Raw genomic sequence first — 24,053 nt, 5'->3', positions numbered from 1 at the left:
GCAGAGGGTGGCCAGCGCCCCCCAGCTCGGCCGGGTAGCGGAGAAAGCAGGGTAGAGGGCGGGCGGCGGTAGAAAGTTCCGCGCCTCTCGGTCCTCCCTCGGCACCTGCAGCAGCGGGAGAGCGGGCTTCTAGAGCCCGGGAGGCCGCCTTACCGGGTTCGCCGGCGCCCCCGCCCCGGGACCGACCCGGGGCGCTCGGCTCTGAGCCCTGCCACCCGCTGCGGGACTTTGCGGCGCCCACCCGGGCACTCCGGGCCGCCCAGAGAGGACTCGCCCCAGACAATCAGAGGAAGAGAGGGGAAGCAAGAGAGAGACGGAGACCTGCTATCGTGGCCAGGGATCCCGCGAAGAGGGAACGGCGGTCCACGCACGGAATTCAGCCTCCGACCCAGACCGGCAGGCGCCAGCCGGCCGCGCCGAGTGCGGGGCGCGCGGAGCCCGCGCTCACCTGGAACCCGCGCCGGCCCGCGAGCGCCGCGCGCAGCCCCGCTTCCCGCCCGCGCCTCTCTCTTCACACTTCCCCGCGAGCAGAGCGAGCCGGCTCCGGCCTCGGCCAGCCCCGGAGAGGCGCCCTCATAGCGCAGCGGCGGGCTGGAGGGGCTCCGCGAGAGCGGGCGCCGAGGCCGAGGACGCGCAGGAGAACAAGCGAGGGCTCCTAGCACATTGTCACCTCGGCAGAGACGCCGCCACCGCCTGGTCACTTCGCCCCCCTGCCCCCTCCCACCCCAGCCCGCTCCCTCCCAGCCCCTCCTCCTCGCGTGGTTCCTCCCCCTCCCGTAGCCACAGCCTGAAGGCCTCTCACTGGGCTAGTATCATTTACGTAACCAGCCCCCCCCGGCCCTCCTCCCTCCCGGCTCCCGCTCCTCCCCGGGCTTGGGCGGTGCGCACAGAGCGCGCTCCAGCTGCTTCTGGAGCTGGCGCTCCTGCGATGTGCACAAGTCCCGCGATAGTTGGCAGTCACGGCCCCCAGCTGCAACCGAGGGGTCGGCTCTTTTCCGCCGAGAGCGTCCGGCGACCCCTGGCCGCCCCTGGGCCCCACCGTGAGAAAACAGGCTTGCGTGCACTGTGTCGGCCCAGTGCACCAGAGCGCCTCTTAGAGGGGTGCTGGCGTGGGGAGGGGGGGTGCAGGGGCTCGCAGACGGCCCTCGGGGAACGCTCTAGCAACCTCACCCCCGCTGTCGGCTCTCCAGTGGAGAGAGGCTGCGGGGAACTTGAGGTTTAGGCGCCCTGAAGCAGAAAGGACAGACAAGAGTTTGACCTCCTGTCCATTACAGTTCGTTTACCCTGCCAGGATCCTAGTGTTCTGGCTAGCGACAGCTGCTGCCACCAAAAGCACTGTAAGCGACTTGGAAACGCAAAGCGCTTCCTTGTGCTCTTGAATTTTTTAGGGAGCGGTAAAGAAAAAAGCGAGGCTTTGAATTCCTTTCTCAGTCAGGAAGATAGGGTCTTTGACACCACACACACACACACACACACACACACACACACACACACACATACACACACACACATGCACACACACAGGCGCCTGAATGCTTGCATTTCAGAGTAAAGTTACTGTGTAGTGTCATAAAAAGTCCATGATACTAAATGAGTTAAAATACATGTAAGGATTTTAGAACAGTGCATGGAACAAGGCACAAATTTAAGATTGAGGTATTATTAGCATTCTGAGACTTGGGACCTATCCCCCACTGCCATGTGGGAGGGACTCTTCTAGGAAATTGGGGTTGCTGAGTTCAAGTCTCTGCTTTGCCATTTATTCACTTTTGGCTCTTGGTCAGTTTTGGTTCTTGACTTAATACAGTTTCAGTTTTCTTATTTGTAAGAGGGGGTAACATAGGGGTCCTTTCCTCCTCTCACAGGGTCACTTCATGTTGTCTTAGCTCCGTCTTTTTAGTTTATGTGGCAAAAGTAGGGGAGGATATGAGACCTACTCCAAAACTATTAAGAGCCATATTGTACAAAAATATTAATTTTAATCTAGTATGTCAATGACATTCTTGATTATATTCATGAAAGGCAATTTTTAGAGATGTTATCTTTATATCCTTTTATGAATCAATTATTATCTAAACTGGTATGATAGTAACTATATTTAATGTTTCCTCCTACACTGTCCATCCTGCCCAACCCCCCGCCCCCATCTCATCAATTAGGGAGCATCTACCAGAGGGGTTTCTGTGCATGTGTGAGGACACAGGGTGCCACTCATAACACCAAGGACACTGGTCTTTTTCTCTATTGCTTGCTGTTGTGAGTTCTGTCATCACATCACTCACCTCTGTATGGCATATTGAGAAAAGTTATGGACCAGCAGGTAAAAGATTGAGCTTCTAACGCTGGCAGAGCCACTTATTAGACATATGTCCTTGAAAAACATATAAGCCCCCATTCTTACATTCTTCATCTCTAAAAAAGATAGCAATAGCATTTTGCAAGCTTTGTAGTAATACTTAACTAAGGCAAGAATCATAAAACTAGTTGGTAAAAGTTATACATTCAGTTAATTATGTAGTCCCAAAGTATCTCCCTGCGAATTATTATCTTTTGCTGTATAGCACACCATTCCCAAACTTAGTGGCTTAAAACAATAAACATCTATAATTTCCAAATTGTTCCGAAAAGCAACAGAATAGTGCAAACTCCAATGTAGAGCATTTTTCATAGTTCTGCTGACACACATTTACCCAAGGAAGTTACATGGCCAAGCCCAGATTCAAAGGATGAAGTAATATACTCCATGTCTTGATGGGTGAAACTGCAAAATCATATTGCAGAGAAGAATGTACACACAAAGGGGAAGGAAGTACCTGAGGCCATTTTTGTAATCCATAGTTTCTCCTCAATTACAAGGGAAATTTATAAGGAAAAAATATTCCTTAAAGTGAATAAATCTGGTAGACATTGTCTTAACCAAGTGATCAAGATTAAAATCACCAATAATGGTATCAAGTGACATTATGAGCCTCATGATGTGATGCACTAAGAAATACACAATATAATTTATTTAGTATTCCAGACCAAAAAATAAAAGCATAAGCAACTATAATCATGAGGAAGCAAAGGACAAACCTAAACAGAGAAACTCCACAAAATATCTGTACTTTTCATATATGACACTGTGATGAAAGTTAAAAAAATAAAAGGGTGAAGAACTGTTATAGACTAAAGGATATTAAAGAGACATGACTACTAAATGCAACATGTAATACAATGTGAATTGAATACTCAACTGGAAAAAATACATAACTATAAAGGACGTTGGAACAATTGGCAAAATATGAATAAACTCTGTAATATCTCATCTCTAGGTCTTTTATCTGTGTTAAATTACAACTACTTTTGTATCAATATTAAATGTCCTAGTTTTTGTGATTACTCTAATGAAATATTTTGGAATAAAAAGGGCCTGGTGGCTACAGTTTGTTCACAATGATTCAGAAACATCTATAGAGAGAATGATATTAACAGTTGTTAAATTTGGGTGAAGAATATAAGGGAATTCTTTGTAGTAAGTTTGCAACATTTTTTAAGTTTGAATTTATTTATTTATTTTTTATGGTAATTCTCTTTTAAACTTTTCCTACCATTTTCCACAGCAGCTGCACCATTTCACATTCCCACCAACAGTGCACAAAGGTTTCTATTTCTCCACATCCTTGCCAACATTTGCTATTTTCTTTCCCTTTTCCTTCCTCCCTTCTTCCCTTCCCCTCCCTTCCTTCCTTCCTCCCTTCCTTCCTTTCTCTTTCCTTCTTTTTCTTTCAAATGAGAGCAGAAACAGTCTGCTTATCTTACAAGAAGGTTAGATGTAATAATTTATGTAAATGAGTGTTAAATATAATAAAAATTTATATTGTACTTTGTTTCAAATAGGACACTAAAAATTTATACTTAATCCATAAGGAGTTACTGCAAGTATTTGTTTACATAAATGGGATGACCAACACTGTACAATTAATCAGTTATAAGGCACAGAGTGACTTAGATGGAGAATATACTGAAGATATGAATATGAGTTTATCAGGTACACTTGCCCATCCTGTGGTTAACCAAGAAGGCAAATTACATATACACACATATATATGCTGAAATTAAATTGTCAGGTTTGGGCAAATTATTAGCAGTGAAGGAGAAGGAAAAATGTATTATATAACTCAGAGAGGTTAAGATTGGATGAGTAGGAGAAAGGAGATGCCTAACATTTCTCTGTTAAGAGAATCAGAAAGCAAGAATTTTATTTTCTAAAGTGAAAATCTACTTTAGTGAAATAATACTTCTTTTTTTTTTTTTTTACTTTGCATAACAAGTTTATTTTTAAAAGGCATATAGACAGTAAACAAAGCAAACATCCCATCAAGATCTTAACTTCTGCCAAGTATTATCTCTCCTAGAATTGCTCCATTAAGTCCCAGTCTCTAGACATCTTAAATTCAATAATCGTCATCTTCATCAGAGTCCATTACTTTTCTTCTGCTGAATTTAACTGTTGTTTTCTTTTCTGTTTGTTGGCTTACTTTCTAGAGGATTTCTATTAAACCTTGTTCTGATACCTTCCCACTTAGTTGTCCATACCGTGCCATCTGTATAAAGTAATTCTCTACTGCTTTAGTTTTCTCAGGCTTTACAAGTGCTAAGTTACTTAATCGGGCCCGGGCTGACTGATCCAGAACTTGGGCTAAGATACTGTTTCTCATTTCTGCTTCCCTTTGCTTTGCTTCCTGTTGTGCTACATCGCCAGGGTCTTGGGAGTTTTATCTACGGGATTAGTTTGGTGCCTGGCCCTCTCCGGGACTGTCAACTCCATCAGGCGATGTTCCCCGCTGTACCCTCAGCACCTGGCACACAGCAGACCCTTGGGTCGGTACAATTAAATTCTAGAAAACATTCGGCAGGAACGCTAGTCGAAGCAGGCTAGATCCACGAGCTAAGGGCACCGAGAGACCCGAGGGGCTGAGAATTCTGTTTGGGACCAATGCCTGCCCGGGAGAGAACCAGCCCCTGCCCGGGAGAGCCCCCACCCCGACCCGCCCGGGGCAGCACGTGGTCCGCTGGCCGCCCGAGACCCCGCATGGCGGGGAGAGGGCAATACTTTTTTTTAATTATAATACTACAGTGGCTTTTCATTGCTTTTAAGAAATAGTCTAAAATTCCTACATGTCTAAAGTCTAAAACATGTCCTACAAAACCTTTATAATCTGGGCCCTACTTACGTCCTTAGTACCTACGATGAGCTAAGCACTGGGTTGGGTACTGAAGATAAAGAATAAAGACAGTCCCATTGAACTTAGAGTCTAGTCCTTCATCCAATGAATATGTATGGAATACTTAGACCATGCAACTTGACTACAACAGTGAGCAAAAAGACAATGACTCTGCTTTCATGAATGCTACGTTTTGTTGTGCTATGTTCTAAACAAATAAGCAAGTATGTAACTATGGCAGGTGGTAACAAATTCTCAGAAGAACATTGAAACAGGCCAAGAGCTGAGCTTTCAAACTAGTTTGCCACAAATGATATTTAGATATCACATGATATATTGATCACCTCACCCATCAGGAGTTGCCAAGTAGGGTGGCCTCAAGTTGCCAGAGTCCATAGTCAGGCAGCCTCTGATCATTAGAAACTTGTTCACAGCTCTTTGGATAATGGCCTAAGCAAGTGGTATCTGAGTGTGTGTTCAATTCTTCCTGTGGCATAGATAAAGAGGTGTTTACTTCTGGACATCTGCTTCAGCATTCAGCTGCAAACAACTGACAAGGGCTCATGGAATGATTTGAGGATTTTTTTTTCAGGAGCAAAGGAACATCACATGAAGTTCAAAATGTGACCCACTGCAGATGGGGGAGCAAGGAGATTGGGCAGGAACTTCTAGTGAGCATAGCTCCAGTTAATGACCCAAAGCTCCAGCAACAGAAATAACAGATAATCCTATTCTGTATGCAGCTGATTTGCTATTTTTTGTGGTAGCCATGTCAACTGCAGATTGGCTATTTTAATAATGCTCAGGCATTCTTTAAACTCAAACTTTATAATTATTTTTATTTTTCTGATAATCATTTTGAACATATTTGAAATCCATTTATATCCACAAACATTCAAAATCACAACTATTAATGAAATAAAAGTAGAGCTGATATATTTTAAATACCATTTTAACAGATATAAATATTTGGTCATAAAAGTAAATGTTTAAACTCCTTTTTACCTACTTGTGCAAACAAATTTTCTCACCTTTGATGTTGACCAACTATTATATCATCATTGAAAATGTCATGATTAGGAAATATTATAGCTATTTCAAGCATAAATATAAAGTTGAGTTCATGGAGGCAAGATCTCATTAAAATATTTTTTAAAGATTTTATTTGGAAGTCAAACAATTCAGTAGATCTTATCTTCCTTGATATATTATTTTTATAATAATAATTTAATAATGTGAAGAAAATGTAACTAATTTTTAACCAAGCTCCATATTGATACACTAATATTTGCTCTAGTTTATTTCATGATCCACAAAGACCTGTGTCCTTCTTAGCATCTAACATAGTTGCAAATTTAGTTTTCCATATTTGTGTGATTAATGTCTGTTTCCTCCAATATACAGTAGGATACACCAGGGTAAAGTATAGGTTTATAAGGTGGCAGTGGGGGTGGAGGGAGTTGTTGTAACTTCACTCCAAGCAGGGTGCCTGTTGTACAGTAAACTTTTGTTGTTAATGAATAAATCAATCCAACCACCTATTAATCAACAGCTATGCCTTTCCTGTAAACCTTTCTCTTTTTTATCCTTCCCTTTCCTTTATCGTCCTATGTTATCTTTCCTTCCCTTTCCTAGACTTTTTCTCTCCTTGTTTTGAATTCTTGATTGGGCAGTAATCATTAGTGCCAAAGAATTAGGGGAAACAACTCATGTTTAGCCCACTAAAATCTTTCAGCACCACGGAGAGCGACAAATGAGTGTCTCCCAACTAACTTAGGGGTCACACCAGCCTGACTATGCTATTATTTAACATATATTGACAGGGATACGTAAATAGATAGTAAGCAGACCAATGTGGAAGAAACTAAGCCACTATTCAGCATTCATAAATAGAGATAAATAAGTAGACGGAAAGCAGGACAATGTGGCAAATCATTGGCATTCACTTAAGGGAATGTGGGTTTGTTATCATTTAACCTCTCTGTATCTCCTTTAAATCAAAAGGCAAATATGAAGTAAAATGTTAAGTACCATCAGAGTTCAAAACATGAAGCAATCACATATCCACAACCTCGGAGTTTTTCACTTATATATATATACCATGTGGACGTAACCCTTCTTAGAAGATAAATCCCTGGAAAGCAGGGACTGTATCACTTAGTACAATGCCTGGCACATAATGAGTATTAGCCATGTATTCATTAAATATATGTACTAAGTTATATCATCCTGTCAATAATATTTCACTTGCTTGTTAAAGGTCAGGAATAATCCATTATATTGGCAAAACTATTTTCACATCTAAAAATCTAGTACTCTCTATTTAAAATTTGAATATGAATGCTTATTGGAAACAACTACATGGCAGGTAAACTTTATTGATTTCTGTATTTTAAAGCTATATTTAAAACATCACCCTCTTGTAATGAAGAATTTTCCAGTGTGTTTTAATTAGTTATTTGAAGCTTTACTCATAACTCCAGCATATTAATGTAACAACCACAGAATATTTTAGCCAACAAATAGCTACCATAGCTCTCTACTCCATCAATGCACAAAGTTAAAAGCTATCGTCTTACAGAGTGAAAGTCAGATATAAGGAACAAAGAAAAGTATCAAAGCCACTATTTTTAATTTTAAATATGAAAAAATGATTCCCAGAATCATATGACGTTTTCTTTTTCAGCCTCATTTTTCTTCAGCTATCCTATTCAAGGCAAATTATTTATGCTGCTACACAATGTACAAAACAAAAATTATGTGTACTGGACAAGAAAATTTTAAATAGTCAAGTTCATAAATTATTCAGTGTTTAACAGGGAACAGGAAGTAGAAAATATTCAGTAGAGTGTCACAAATTCTTTGTCTTGAACTCTATCTAAATATCCAGTTAGAGTCTGGATAAAAGGAGAGAATCTGTTTCACTTTAAATCCATTTGTGTTGCCAAATTTATGTGATGAGGCAACTGTCTCAACATTAAATGACAGAAAAATGACTATCATTTAGTAAGAAAGGGGACTACAATTAACTGTGAGGAATTTATGAAATTTAAATAAAGATATATTTCACTTTATTTTGAAAGATTAGTAGTTCATATTATACTACAGGTTAAATATAAAAAGTGAACATGTTATTATGATTTTTCATTAATTAGCCTGAAATGCATAATAATCTATTAAGTCAGAAATATGTAATAGTTATATTATGATATAGAAAGAGGAAATATATATATGTGTATATATGTATATATATATATATTTCCTTGAAAAATAGAAAGCATTTTACAAATGTAAGGTATTGTAATAACAAGTATAGAATTAAAACTTAACAGATTAAGAATAAGAAAAATTATGGAACATTTAAACAATAGGCCCCATGATTTTAAACTTAATAGACAATATTAAGGAAGACATGTTAGGGCAGAGTATGCAGTGATGTTTTTTGTTTTTTGTTTTGTTTTTTAACATCTTTATTAAAGTATAATTGCTTTACAATGTTGTGTTAATTTCTGCTGTATAACAAAGTGAATCAGATATACGTATACATATATCCCCATATCCCCTCCCTCTTGTGTCTCCCTGCCACCCTCCCTATCCCACCCCTCTAGGTGGTCACAAAGCACCAAGCTGATCTTCCTGTGCTATGCGGCTGCTTTGCAATGATGTTTTAAGGTACTATTGTCTTGCAACAATCACTAGTATCATATAAAAGCAATCAATTGTATTAGCCATAAAGAGAATAATAATAGGGCTTCCCTGGTGGCGCAGTGGTTGAGAATCTGCCTGCCAATGCGGGGGACACGGGTTCCAGCCCTAGTCTGGGAGGATCTCACATGCCGCTGAGCAACTGGGCCCGTGAGCCACAACTACTGAGCCTGCGCGTCTGGAGCTTGTGCTCCGCAATAAGAGAGGCCACGACAGTGAGAGGCCCGCGCACCGCGATGAAGAGTGGGTCCCGCTTGCCACGACTAGAGAAAGCCCTCGCACAGAAACGAAGACCCAACACAGCCATAAATAAATATAAATAAATAAATAAAATTTAAAAAAAAAGAGAGAGAATAATAATAGACTCCAAGAAGAATTTCATAAACAAGGGAGTTGACCTTTCACGATTTATATACTAAGATGTTAACAATTACTCAAGTTTGAAAAGAAAATAGATTTTAATGTATTTAAGTGTATCTTTGCTCCAAGAATATACAAAACAGTTCTCAAAATCTTTCCATATTTTCAGCTATATAAATTTGATTGACATATTTTTGCTGCTTCTCTGAACAAAACGTCATTATATATGTACATATGTATGTGTGTACATGTGTGTCTGTGTGTGTGAATCTATGAATTATAGTAAAATTAACTTTTATAACTTTTAATTTTATGAATGCCCAGAGTTATCTTTCTAAGTGTGCAATTCCTCTAAGATTCTTGAATGTGAAAATCAGCTTTTAGAGTTACCTCTCATTAAACACAGACTGGGACTAAGTACACCACGTAACATGTAGGCGTTATATTGACTTTCAAGGATACTTCAGTACTCAATGATGAAATTTTTCAGAGTGAATAATTGAAATTAATACTTCCTTCCCCCCAAATCCACAAGCCATGTGAGCTGCCAGTAGCTAGATTTTAAAAATTGATATAAAACTTAGTTTCATGGCCTCTAGAAACCCATTGAAGAAAGGAAAGCACATCAAAAGTTAACTATATTAGAATCAGCTTTTCAAAAGGGGGTGCTTCCGCTTCCATTTCCATCATAAACAAAGCACAGAAATTAGTAAATGAAAAAATCACACTCATATTTACTCATCAACCTATACAAAATTGAGCGTGTATGTGTTTTCATATATACATCATCTTTCTTCTCAAGCTCAGAGGGCCACAATCAGTTTGTAGACTTTAAAGCAAAACAGACATGGAGCAAATGTTCTGACACCTAGCAACAATGTGACCTTGGGCATGTACCTTTCTGAGAAGTAGTCACTTTTTTGGTAAAATAAGTATGCACTATATATCAAAGTAGATGTTTTAAGAATTAAATGATGCAGTATATATACCTGGCTCATACTAGGTACCCAAGAAGTGATACTATTTCTAAGTTTCCTGTATTTTAAATGCTGTTGTTATCAATTTTCAAATATAATGGGTTCTTAAGGTGAATCTTAGATTTCATGCTCCCTGCTTTGGGAACAATGTTGGGATAGGAGCTAAGGTGATCAAAACTGAGTACGTATCAGAAATTCTCTCACTGCTTTTCCCCCTCCTCAAATCTCTAAACTCAGTAATGGTTCTAACCAAGAATCAGAATAAACATTTGCAGTATGAAGAGTTGCCGAGTCTTAATTGCTACCCCTATCATTTGCACAAGTGCATGTGTGCAAGCATCACACACACAACCCTACTTGAGCACACATATGCATACAGATTCCACTTTAAAATGTAAGCTCCATGGGCTTTGTCTGCATTGGTCATAAAAATGCCCCAGTAGACAGAACTGAGTGCCTGCCACTTAATAAGGGCCCAATAAGTAGCATGTATCATCACATAGGCCTATATTCTTCTCTCCTCAATAACCACTGTATACCAGGAGAAAACTAGCTTTTTATCAGTCTCTTCATGATCAACCTTTTTAATGGCCCCTAATTAGGCAATGAATGCTCCTCTGTGAAGAACATCTTGCCAACAACCACCTGCTGAATCCTCTATAACTTTGCACATAGAAGAGGAGGATACAATCCAACCAATTTAGGACCAAGTAAATAAGCAGGTAACTCTCTCTCATATTCCTAGTTTGATTTATTTACCCATTATTGAGAAGTAGATATCTAGGACTTCTTTTTCCCACTTTTTAAATCTACCTTTTAACTACTGACTTTTTGTTATTGGTTCCAAAGGAAAAAAGAGCCAATTTTATACATATAAGTTATAAACTTCACCATGATAAACCATGCTACAGAACTATCTGAACTGGATTCTAAGCCAATTATTCTATTAATACTGAATAATACTGCAGAATTTACTACAAGGTTTTGCAAAGTCTCCCATTAGAAAGTTCTGAAATGATGATTTTTTTTTTTTTGACCGCACAGCGTGTCATGTGGGATCTTAGTCCCCCGACCAGGAATTGAACTCCGGTTCGCTGCAGTGGGAACACAAAGTCTTAACAACTGGACCGCCAGGGAAGTCCCTGAAATGATGATTTTTAAATTTTAAAATAAATATTCACTTTTAAATAGAAATTTAGATGGGTGTGTCAGTAACATTAGAAAGTGTTCCCCAATCTGCACTTTAGAGTCACTATCTGTGGTTCAGAGCCAATCTATGTTGTTGCTTTTTTTCTTCTAATATTAATAGTTGGATAGTGTTTTACTCATCTACTTCCTCTGTCAGTTATTAACCTCTCATATTTTGAGATAAATATCAAAGAAAAAATATTGCCAAAAATAGCTCTCCGGGGCTAAAAGAACACTAGTAAGTTTCCTATTTGTTTCTTCTAGTAAGGGATATATTTCTCTAATAATGTGTCATATTTCAAGATTCAGTACCGGAAATGAAATCCAATACCAAAAAGTAGGGAATAAGTAAGGAGAAACATCAAGCCAGAACCTGATTGGAGACTCACCTGTTTATGAAGAATAGACCTAGCTACAAAGAGCAGTCATGAGAACTAGAAGCAGTATTCCAGCGACACAATGATTCTAGTAAAACATCTGTAGATACAGGTTTTGTATATGTGTCTTCATGTGTTAAAAAAACAAAACAAATTAATTCAATATTAGAAAATTAGGATATTTTTCACTAAAAATCTTGATATGTGGCTTGTCTTAAAAATTAGAAGATCTAGAAAAATTGAACCTACTTTGCTAAATGCAAAATGGAGCTACTTCACTGGACTAAGCATCTGTCATTGCTCATGTGGATTATTATAACAGCCTCCTTTTTCCATCCTTGCCTTCCTTGAATCTATTGTCAACAAAGCAGCTGAACTGATCCCATTAAATACAAGTTAGGTCACGTTACTATTCTGCTCAAAACTCTGCACACACCCGCATCTCAGAATCCTTATGGTGGCCTATATCTCTGACACTTTCTCACTCTACTCCAGTCATGCTGGCCTCCTTGCTATTTCTCAAATAATTCAAGCATGATTGTGCATTTCCTGTCCCCTCTGCCTATAACACCTTTCCCCCAAAGAGTTGTATCTTAAGTTTTGACTTAAATGTCATCTTCTCTGTGAAAACTAACCAGGTAATTGAATATTAAGCCACTAACACCCCTATTTCCCTTCCCTAGTTGACTTCCCTTCATGGCTAGCACCACATACAGATTTTTTGTACCTTATTTATTTTGTGTCCCTCTTATAATAGAAACAATTTTAGATGATGAATCTTTGTATATTTTACTTCTTGCTATATCCCATTCTCTAAGAATCATCCCTGGCCCATAGCCCTTGCTCCATAAGTTTCTTTGAATGAATAAGTGATGGGGTATGATTATGTTCACTACTTTGCTAATGAGGAAACTAGAAGCTAGAGTTATATAATTTGTCCAAGATCACATAACTAAAAAATAAAAAAGCTATATTCAAACCTTGTCAGTCTGATATAAGGGCTCAATATCCTAATGACCAGGTTACAAATATATCAAGAAGAAGTATGTGATTTTCAAGGAAAATAGAAAAAAATTTCTGTGTGGAGGTACAGAATATTCCTATGTGCATAAATATGCAAACTCTATCTTCACTCTTTTATGTCACCTGTCTGACCTCTAAAAATAAAAGGTCATGACCTTTGACTTAAGTAGTGAAAACAGATAAATCAATGATTGTATTAGTGCTTTGGCCCCATTGCTTCTCACAGCTGCCTACCTAGCTCTCCTGCCCCACTTTCTCTGGATTAGGATTAACCTATACTAAGGATATTTGTTTGAAATTATAGTGACTTACACTTTTTTCTCATTTGAAATATGAATTATCTTTTGAAGTAGAATATAAATAAAGAAAAGTTCACAAATCACATGTGCATAACTCTGTGAATTTCACAAAGTGAGCATATCTTGGACCAGTATTATGCTGATAAGTATATAACAACTAGTCCCCCCACCTCAAAACAAAACAAAAAACAAAAGCACACTGGAAAAACACAACATCCATAATGTGAATACTCCCAGCATGGCCAGTTTCAAGCTACCAAATTGATGCCAACCAGCTTGCAAAATTAAAAAATTTAACAATCAGTTCTTGCAACTTGATGCAACGCAGTTGCAACATATCACTAAAACCCAAGAAGCTCTATCATGTTTCTCCTCGAATCACTACTTCCCTCTTTCCCAAAGGTATCCAGTATCCTGATTTCTAACACCTATTTTTTAACCTTAATATAAAGTAATCATACACACTCTTTCACATCGGGTTTCTTTCTCTCATTTTTGTGTTTATGAAAGGCACCCATGTGTTGAAAGTACTGGTAGATCATTAATTATCAATGCAGTATAGTATTCTGTATGATGCTATGATTTATACTCTTCTTTAGAGTTGGCAAACATTTAGTTTGTTTCTAGTCATTGGTTATTACAAATAATATTGCTATGAAAATTCTGATGGATGTCCTTTGGTAAACACATACACTCATTTCTGGGGGCTGATACTCGCCACACTTTCTTCCTTAGAGAAGAATTGATGAATCAGAGGATATATCAGATTTATTTGAAATGGCCAAAAATGGTTCCAAAGTAATTGCATGAATTTACACTACTGACTAGAGTGTGTGGGAATTCCAGTTTCTTCACATTTTTATCTAGGCAAGAAATTTTTAGTCTTTTAAAATTTTATGCATTCTGGCATGATATATCTCATTTGGATTTCAATTGATTTCCCTAATGACTGCTGAGATCAGATTGGTACTTTATTCTTTTTTAAAGCTGAATAATATTCAGTTGCATAGATACATTACATTATATTTATTAATTCATTCAACATTTGAATTTGTTGTCACTTTTTTTCCTATTATGAATTATACTGCTATGAACATTCATATATGAGTTTTGGGTGGACATAGGATTTCATTTTTCTTGAGTATATACCTAGGAGTAGAAGTGCTGGGTCATACAGTAACTCCATGTTTCACATTTTGAGGATTTGCCAGACCCTCTTCCAAAGCAGCTGCAACATTTTAAAGTCCCACCAGCAGTGTGTGAAGGTTACAATTTCTCCATATCATTGACAATACTAGTTATTATGTCTTTTTGATTATAGCCATCCTAGTGGGTGTGAAGTGATATCTCATTGTGGCCTTGATATTCATTTTTCTGATGGCTAATGATGTTGAATATTTTTTCATGTGTTTATTGGCATTCGTAATCTTCTTTGGAGAAATGTCTATTCAGGTCCTTTGCCCATCTTTTGTTTGTTTTTCCTTTGCCCACTTTTTAATCAGATTATTTTTCTTATTATTATTGAGTTCTAAGAGTTCTCAATCTTTATTATGATTAATGCATTAGATGTCTTTTTCACACACACACACTGTATTTTATTTTTACAAGAGATAAATAGACTGACACCAAGCATTGTACATGGATGACCACAACAAAAGCAACAATGATTGCAATTACCAAACATGAAACACACTCATACTATGTCATAATACTGACATTCAGTCCAGTAATCCTCCACTGTAACAGCTCCTTTACTTTGCAGTGAAAATTGATTTGTATATTCTTTGCCTCTGAGTCCTTGTTGGATTTTTTTTTTTAATTCAGACAGAAAGTCACAAAAATTATACTCATCCTCATCAGTTCACTCAGTCCCATGTAATTAATTTTTTTTTTCATCTTGATCTTTTGTTAGCACTTTTATGAGTTCATCAGTTTTTCATTAGAGTTCTGAAAATGCTTATTCATTCAGTTCAGCAGTACAGTCAGTTACCAGAAACCTGTACTTGTCAGAGTCTTTTCCATGAATTTCTTAAAGATGAAACCCTTTTATAGGAACATATTTGCAAAAGCATCAGAGTACACACAGAACTGTCTGTAAATGACAAAAGACTTAAAAATGACCACAGTTAAAAATTTGATGAAAGTTCATAATAATGCAGTTGACAAGAAAATTAGTTATTTCTGAGATATACATTTTAAGGTAATAACTAGGATTATGACTTATAACATTATACCAGAACATATAAGATTTTTAGAAATTTCATGTAATGTCTGAAACATTTATATTAACATATTTCCATACAAATAACCCAATGAAAGTTTAGTATTAGTTGTTTTGTTTGTTTTTTTATACTGCAGGTTCTTATTAGGCATCAGTTTTATACACATCAGTGTATACATGTCAATCCCAATCGCCCAATTCAGCACAATACCATCCCCACCCCACCACAGTTTTCCCCCCTTGGTGTCCATATGTCCGTTCTCTACATCTGTGTCACAACTTCTGCCCTGCAAACCGGCTCATCTGTACCATTTTTCTAGGTTCCACATACATGCGTTAATATACGATACTTGTTTTTCTCTTTCTGACTTACTTCACTCTGTATGACAGTCTCTAGATCCATCCACTTCTCAACAAATGACTCAATTTCGTTCCTTTTTATGGCTGAGTAATATTCCATTGTATATATGTACCACACTTCTTTATCCATTCGTCTGTTGATGGGCATTTAGGTTGCTTCCATGACCTGGCTATTGTAAATAGTGCTGCAATGAACATTCGGGTGCATGTGTCTTTTGGAATTACGGTTTTCTCTGGGTATATGCCCAGTAGTGGGATTGCTGGGTCATATGGTAATTCTATTTTTAGTTTTTTAAGGAACCTCCATATTGTTCTCCATAGTGGCTGTATCAATTTACATTCCCACCAACAGTGCAAGAGGGTTCCCTTTTCTCCACACCCTCTCCAGCATTTGTTGTTTGTAGATTTTCTGATGATGCCCATTCTAACAGGAGTGAGGTGATACCTCATTGTAGTTTTGATTTGCATTTCTCTAATAATTAGTGATGTTGAGCATCTTTTCATGTGCTTCGTGGCCGGTCTGTATGTCTTCTTTGGAGAAATGTCTATTTAGGTCTTCTGCCCATTTTTGGATTGGGGTGTTTGTTTCTTTAATATTGAGCTGAATGAGCTGTTTATATATTTTGGAGATTAATCCTTTGTCCGTTGATTTGTTTGCAAATATTTTCTCCCATTCTGAGGGTTGTCTTTTCGTCTTGTTTATGGTTTCCTTTGCTGTGCAAAAGCTTTGAAGTTTCATTAGGTCCCATTTGTTTATTTTTGTTTTTATTTCCATTAGTCTAGGAGGTGGATCAAAAAAGATCTTGCTGTGATTTATGTCAAAGACTGTTCTTCCTATGTTTTCCTCTAAGAGTTTTATAGTGTCCACTCTTACATTTAGGTTTCAAATCCATTTTGAGTTTATTTTTGTGTATGGTGTTAGGGAATATTCTAATTTCATTCTTTTACATGTAGCTGTCCAGTTTTCCCAGCACCACTTATTGAAGAGACTGTCTTTTCTCCATTGTATATCTTTGCCTCCTTTGTCATAGATTAGTTGACCATAGGTGCGTGGGTTTACCTCTGGGCTTTCTATCTTGTTCCATTGATCTATGTTTCTGTTTTTGTGCCAGTACCATATTGTCTTGATTACTGTAGCTTTGTAGTATAGTCTGAAGTCAGGGAGTCTGATTCCTCCAGCTCCGTTTTTTTCCCTCAAGACTGCTTTGGCTATTCGGGGTCTTTTGTGTCTCCATACAAATTTTAAGATGATTTGTTCTAGTTCCATAAAAAGTGCCATTGGTAATTTGATAGGGATTGCATTGAATCTGTAGATTGCTTTGGGTAGTATAGTCATTTTCACAATGTTGATTCTTCCAATCCAAGAACATGGTATATCTCTCCATCTGTTGGTATCATCTTTAATTTCTTTCATCAGTGTCTTATAGTTTTCTGCATACAGGTCTTTTGTCTCCCTAGGTAGGTTTATTCCTAGGTATTTTATTCTTTTTGTTGCAATGGTAAATGGGAGTGTTTCCATAATTTCTCTTTCAGATTTTTCATCATTAGTGTATAGGAATGTAAGAGATTTCTGTGCGTTAATTTTGTATCCTGCAACTTTACCATATTCGTTAATTAGCTCTAGCAGTTTTCTGGTGGCAGTTTTAGGATTCTCTATGTATAATATCATGTCATCCGCAAACAGTGACAGTTTTACTTCTTCTTTTCCTATTTCTATTCCTTTTATTTCTTTTTCTTGTCTTATTGCCGTGGCTAGGACTTCCAGAACTATGTTGAATAATAGTGGTGAGAGTGGACATCCTTGTTTCGTTCCTGAGCTTAGAGGAAATGCTTTCAGTTTTTCACCATTGAGAATGATGTTTGCTGTGGGTTTGTCATATATGGCCTTTATTATGCTGAGGTAGGTTCCCTCTATGCCCACTTTCTGGAGAGTTTTTATCAGAAATGGGTGTTGAATTTTGTCAAAAGCTTTTTCTGCATCTATTGAGATGATCATATGGTTTTTCTTCTTCAATTTGTTAATATGGTGTATCACATTGATTGATTTGCGTATATTGAAGAATCCTTGCATCCCTGGGATAAATCCCACTTGATCGTGGTGTATGATCCTTTTAATGTGTTGCTGGATTCGGTTTGCTAGTATTTTGTTGAGGATTTTTGCATCTATATTCATCAGTGATATTGGTCTGTAATTTTCTTTCTTTGTAGTGTCTTTGTCTGGTTTTGGTATCAGGGTGATGGTGGCCTCATAGAATGAGTTTGGAAGTGTTCCTTCCTCTGCAATTTTTTAGAAGAGTTTGAGAAGGATAGGTGTTAGCTCTTCTCTAAATGTTTGATAGAATTCACCTGTGAAGCCATCTGGTCCTGGACTTTTGTTTGTTGGAAGATTTTTAATCACAGTTTCAATTTCATTACTTGTGATTGGTCTGTTCATATTTTCTGTTTCTTCCTGGTTCAGTCTTGGAAGGTTATACCTTTCTAAGAATTTGTCCATTTCTTCCAGGTTGTCTATTTTATTGGCATAAAGTTGCTTGTAGTAGTCACTTAGGATGCTTTGTATTTCTGCAGTGTCTGTTGTAACTTCTCCTTTTTCATTTCTGATTTTATTGATTTGAGTCCTCTCCCTCTTTTTCTTGATGAGTCTGGCTAATGGCTTATCAATTTTGTTTATCTTCTCAAAGAACCAGCTTTTAGTTTTATTGATCTTTGCTACTGTTTTCTTTGTTTCTGTTTCATTTATTTCTGCTCTGATCTTTATGATTTCTTTCCTTCTGCTAACTTTGGGTTTTGTTTGTTCTTCTTTCTCTAGTTTCTTTAGGTGTAAGGTTAGATTGTTTACTTGAGATTTTTCTTGTTTCTTTAGGTAGGCTTGTATAGCTATAAACTTCCCTCTTAGAACTGCTTTTGCTGCATCCCATAGGTTTTGGGTCGTCGTGTTTTCATTGTCATTTGTCTCTAGGTATTTTTTTTTTTTTTTTTTTTTTTTTAGAAATTCACGTTCTTTATTTATGACTGTGTTGAGTCTTTCTGTGCGAGGGCTTTCTCTAGTTGCGGCAAGTGGGGACCACTCTTCATCGCGGTGCGCGGGCCTCTCATCATCGCGGCCTCTCTTGTTGCAGAGCACAGGCTCCAGACGCGCAGGCTCAGTAATTGTGGCTCACGGGCCCAGTTGCTCCGTGGCATGTGGGATCTTCCCAGACCAGGGCTCGAACCTGTGTCCCCTGCATTGGCAGGCAGATTCTCAACCACTGCGCCACCAGGGAAGCCCTCTAGGTATTTTTTGATTTCCCCTTTGATTTCTTCAGTGATCTCTTGGTTATTTAGTAATGTATTGTTTAGCCTCCATGTGTTTGTCTTTTTAACGCTTTTTTCCCTGTAATTCATTTCTAATCTCATAGCATTGTGGTCAGAAAAGATGCTTGATATGATTTCAGTTTTCTTAAATTTACTGAGGCTTGATTTGTGACCCAAGATGTGATCTATCCTGGAGAATGTTCCGTGAGCACTTGAGAAGAACGTGTAATCTGCTGTTTTTGGATGGAATGTCCTATAAATATCAATTAAATCTATCTGGTCTATTGTGTCATTTAAAGCTTCTGTTTCCTTATTTATTTTCATTTTGGATGATCTGTCCATTGGTGTAAGTGAGGTGTTAAAGTCCCCCACTATTATTGTGTTACTGTCAATTTCCTCTTTTATGGCTGTTAGCAGTTGCCTTATGTATTGAGGTGCTCCTATGTTGGGTGCATATATATTTATAATTGTTATATCTTCTTCTTGGGTTGATCCCTTGATCATTATGTAGTGTCCTTCTTTGTCTCTTGTAACATTCTTTACTTTAAAGTCTATTTTATCTGATATGAGTATAGCTACTCCAGCTTTCTTTTGATTTCCATTTGCATGGAATATCTTTTTCCATCCCCTCATTTTCAGTCTGTATGTGTCCCTAGGTCTGAAGTGGGTCTCTTGTAGACAGCATATATATGGGTCTTGTTTTTGTATCCATTCAGCAAGCTTGTGTCTTTTGGTTGGAGCATTTAATCCATTCACGTTTAAGGTAATTATCGATATGTATGTTCCTATGACCATTTTCTTAATTGTTTTGGGTTTGGTTTTGTAGGTCCTTTTCTTCTCTTGTGTTTCCCACTTAGAGAAGTTCCTTTAGCATTTGTTGTAGAGCTGGTTTGGTGGTGCTGAATTCTCTTAGCTTTTGCTTGTCTGTAAAGCTTTTGATTTCTCCATCAAATCTAAATGAGATTCTTGCCGGGTAGAGTAATCTTGGTTGTAGGTTCTTCCCTTCCATCACTTTAAGTATATCATGCCACTCCCTTCTGGCTTGTAGAGTTTCTGCTGAGAAATCAGCTGTTAACCTTATGGGAGTTCCCTTGTATGTTATTTGTCGTTTTTCCCTTCCTGCTTTCAATAATTTTCTTTGTCTTTAATTTTTGCCATTTTGATTACTATGTGTCTCGGTGTGTTTCTCCTTGGGTTTATCCTGTATGGGACTCTCTGCGCTTCCTGGACTTGGGTAGCTATTTCCTTTCCCATGTTAGGGAAGTTTTTGACTATAATCTCTTCAAATATTTTCTCTGGTCCTTTCTCTCTCTCTTCTCCTTCTGGGACCCCTATAATGCGAATGTTGTTGCGTTTAATGTTGTCCCAGAGGTCTCTTAGGCTGTCTTCATTTCTTTTCATTCTTTTTTCTTTAGTCTGTTCCGCAGCAGTGAATTCTACCATTCTGTCTTCCAGGTCACTTATCCATTCTTCTGCCTCAGTTATTCTGCTATTGATTCCTTCTAGTGTAGTTTTCATTTCAGTTATTGTATTGGTCATCTCTGTTTGTTTGTTCTTTAATTCTTCTAGGTCTTTGTTAATCATTTCTTGCATCTTCTCAATCTTTGCCTCCATTCTTATTCCGAGGTCCTGGATCATCTTCACTATCATTATTCTGAATTCTTTTTCTGGAAGGTTGCCTATCTCCACTTCATTTAGTTGTTTTTCTGGGGTTTTACCTTGTTCCTTCATCTGATATATAGCCCTCTGCCTTTTCATCTTGTCTATCTTTCTGTAACTGTGGGTTTTGGTCCACAGGCTGCAGGATTGTAGTTTTTCTTGCTTCTGCTGTCTGCCCTCTGGTGGTTGAGGCTATCTAAGAGGCTTGATGGGAGGCTCTGGTGGTGGGTAGAGCTGACTGTTGCTGTGGCGGACAGAGCTCTGTAACACTTTAATCCACTTGACTGTTGATGGGTGGGGCTGGGTTCCCTCCCTGTTGGTTGTTTGGCCTGAGGCAACCCAACACTGGAGCCTACCTGGGCTCTTTGATGGGGTTAATGGCAGACTCTGGGAGGGCTCATGCCAAGGAGCACTTCCCAGAGCCTCCGCTGCCGGTGTTCTTGTCCCCACGGTGAAACAGAGCCACCCCCCGCCTCTGCAGAAGACCCCCCAACACCAGCAGGTAGGTCTGGTTCAGTCTCCCCCAGGGTCACTGCTCCTTCCCCTGAGTCCCGATGCGCACACTACTTTGTGTGTGCCCTCCAAGAGTGGGGTCTCTGTTTCCCCCAGTCCTGTCGAAGTCCTGCTATCAATTCCCACTAGGCTTCAAAGTCTGATTCTCTAGGAATTCCTCCTCCCGTTGCTGGACCCCCAGGTTGGGAAGCCTGACGTGGGGCTCAGAACCTTCACTCCAGTGGGTGGACTTCTGTGGTATAAGTGTTCGCCAGTCTGTGAGTCACCCACCCAGCAGTTATGGGATTTGATTTTACTCTGATTGCGCCCCTCCTACCGTCTCACTGTGGCTTCTCCTCTGTCCTTGGACGTGGGGTATCCTCCTTGGTGAGTTCCAGTGTCTTCCTGTCGATGATTGTCCAGCAGCCAGTTGTGATTCTGGTGCTCTCACAAGAGGGAGTGAGAGCACGTCCTTCTACTCCGCCATCTTGGTTAATCTCCTCTAGATGTCTTTTTCAAGAATCCTTTCCCCATTCCTAGGTCATGAAGATATTCTCTGATGTTAATTTCTAGAAGCATTACTGATTCATCTTTGACATTTGAATTTATATTATGTTGGAATTAATTTTTAATATATGATATAGGTCAAGATTAACCCTTTCTATGTGGATATTTAATTGATTCAATACCATTTATTGGGAAAACAATCTATTTCTCACTATTCTTAAATTCTAACTTTGTTACAAATATAGTGTTTATATACATGTAGAACTGTTTCCAGAGTCTATATCATTGCAAGATATATTTCATAGTAATATCACATTGTCAGAATTAATGTAGTATGATAATGTTTTGATTTCTGTAGCTGAAGTTGTCCATTTTTCTTCCTCTTCTTCAGGATTGACCTGATTATTCTTAGCCCTTTGCATTTCCGTATACATTTTAGAATCATTCTGTCCATTTTCCCTCCAAATCTGCTTGGTTTTGTTTGAGTTATACTGAAACTATATATTAATTTGTGAAGAATTGAATCTTTAAAAAAAAGGGACTTCCCTGGCAGTCCAGTGGTTAAGACTCCACACTTCCAATGCAGGGGGCATGGGTTCGATCCCTGGTTGGGGAACTAAGATCCCACATGCCGTGTGGCACGGCCAAAAAAAACAAAAAAGAATCTTTAAAATATTGACTCTTCCTATTTGTTAATATGTTATATGTTCCCATTTATTGTTTCCTTTGTTTACTTTCAATAATATTTGAAGTTGTCTTTGCAAATATTTTGTGCATTTTTTACTACATCCTGAGGAATTTGACTTTATTTGATAATATAAATTGTATTTTTATATTTATTTTAAAATTATTTCTGAAATTTAGAAACATAATTGCTTTTTATATATTAATTTTATATCTAGCAACATATTTCTAACAGTTTATCTGTGGTTACTTTTGGATTTTCTAGGTCCTTAACTGTTACTTGTAATAATGACCATTGTATTTCTTTCTTTCCAATACATACATATTTATAGATTCGTTGAGGTATAATTAACATATAATGAACTTCAGAGACTTAGAGTGTACAATTTGATGAATTCTGACATATGTGTACACCCTTAAAACTATCACTGCAATGAATAATGAACATATCCATCAGCCCACAAAATTTCTGCATGTGTTTTTGTAATTGCTCCCTCATGAGTTTCATACCAACTCCCTTCCCTTTTCTAAGGCAATCATTATTTTGCTTTATGTCACCATAGATTAGTTTGCATTTTCTAGAATTTTATATAAATGAATTACACAGTTTATATTATTTTTTGTCTGATTATTTTGGTATTAATCCATGTTGTTGCATGTATCAGTAGTTCATTCTTTCTCATTGCTGAGGGGTATTCCATATATATATCAAAATTTGTTTATCCATTTGTCTGTTGATGGATACTTGGTTGTTGCCAGATTTGGGTTCTTACAAATAAAATTGCTATGAACATTTGTGTACAAGTCTTTCTGTGGATATATGCTTTCATTTATTTTGACTAAATACCTGAGAATTAAATGGCTGTTATATGTTTAAAGTTTTAAAAAATCACCATAGTGTTTTTTTTTCAGTACTTATACCATTTTACAGTGTGTGTTCCACTGTTGTTACATGGGTTGTTCAATAAATTTTAATTAAGTCAATTCAGTTGATAGTTTTTCAAGTCTTTTATGTAAGTACTGATTTTCCACGTCCTTCTATCACTTATAGAATGAGCACTGTTGATATCTTTAAATATTTATAAATATGTCTATTTCTCCTTTCATTGCTTTGCATTTTTGTTTTATGTATTTTGAAATTCTGAAAACCTTGTTGACTAGGTAACCTACTTCATCTAATATTACCATCACCACTGCAGCCTGAATGTTTGCATAGTATTGATATATATTTAAAGTATCTTTCTTGTAAACAGTGTATAGTTAAGTCTTTTTTTTTTTTTTTTAAATTTACCCAGTCTGGCAATTTCTGCCTTTTAATTTTTGTGTTTAGACCATTTACATTTAATGTGACTATTAATACAGTTGAATTTAAATCTATCATCCTGCTCTTTGTTTTCTATTTATTGCATGTATAAATTACTTGTTTCCTTTTTCTTCTATTTCTGCCTCCTTTTAGATTGAGTAATTTTATGACTCCATTATATCTCGTTTTTTGGATTATTAGCTGTAATTCTTTGTTATTTTGACAAATGATTTAAGATTAATAGTATATATCTTTAACTTACCACAGTCTGCCTTCAAGTAACATTATATGTCACATATAGTATAGGCCTTACAACAGTATACTTTATTTCCCTTCTTCCAACCTTTGTGCTATTCAAGTTATGCATCTTATTTCTTCATATGTTGAAAATTTTATA

At 37.7% G+C, this 24,053-nt stretch overlaps 1 protein-coding gene across 4 annotated transcripts in view; it reads right to left on the bottom strand.

Annotated features, from left to right (window-relative positions):
* GALNT13 (polypeptide N-acetylgalactosaminyltransferase 13) overlaps positions 1–676 on the bottom strand; it is a 544,226-nt gene extending 543,550 nt beyond the window's left edge. For 2 of the 4 annotated variants that reach the window (XM_036856917.1, XM_036856920.1), the window contains exon 1: positions 322–402. The gene's annotated coding sequence lies outside the window, so the exon portion shown is untranslated. Of the gene's footprint in view, positions 1–321 lie in introns of all 4 variants that reach the window. The other 2 variants (XM_036856919.1, XM_036856918.1) reach the window with 2 other exon arrangements.
* Between the last annotated feature and the right edge of the window lie 23,377 nt (positions 677–24,053).

This window comes from Balaenoptera musculus, chromosome 7, assembly GCF_009873245.2.
Source record: "Balaenoptera musculus isolate JJ_BM4_2016_0621 chromosome 7, mBalMus1.pri.v3, whole genome shotgun sequence".
NCBI classification, from domain to species: Eukaryota; Metazoa; Chordata; class Mammalia; order Artiodactyla; family Balaenopteridae; genus Balaenoptera; species Balaenoptera musculus.
The sequence above is the reverse complement of the archived record's forward strand: the minus strand, read 5'-3'. Positions and strand labels throughout refer to the sequence as shown.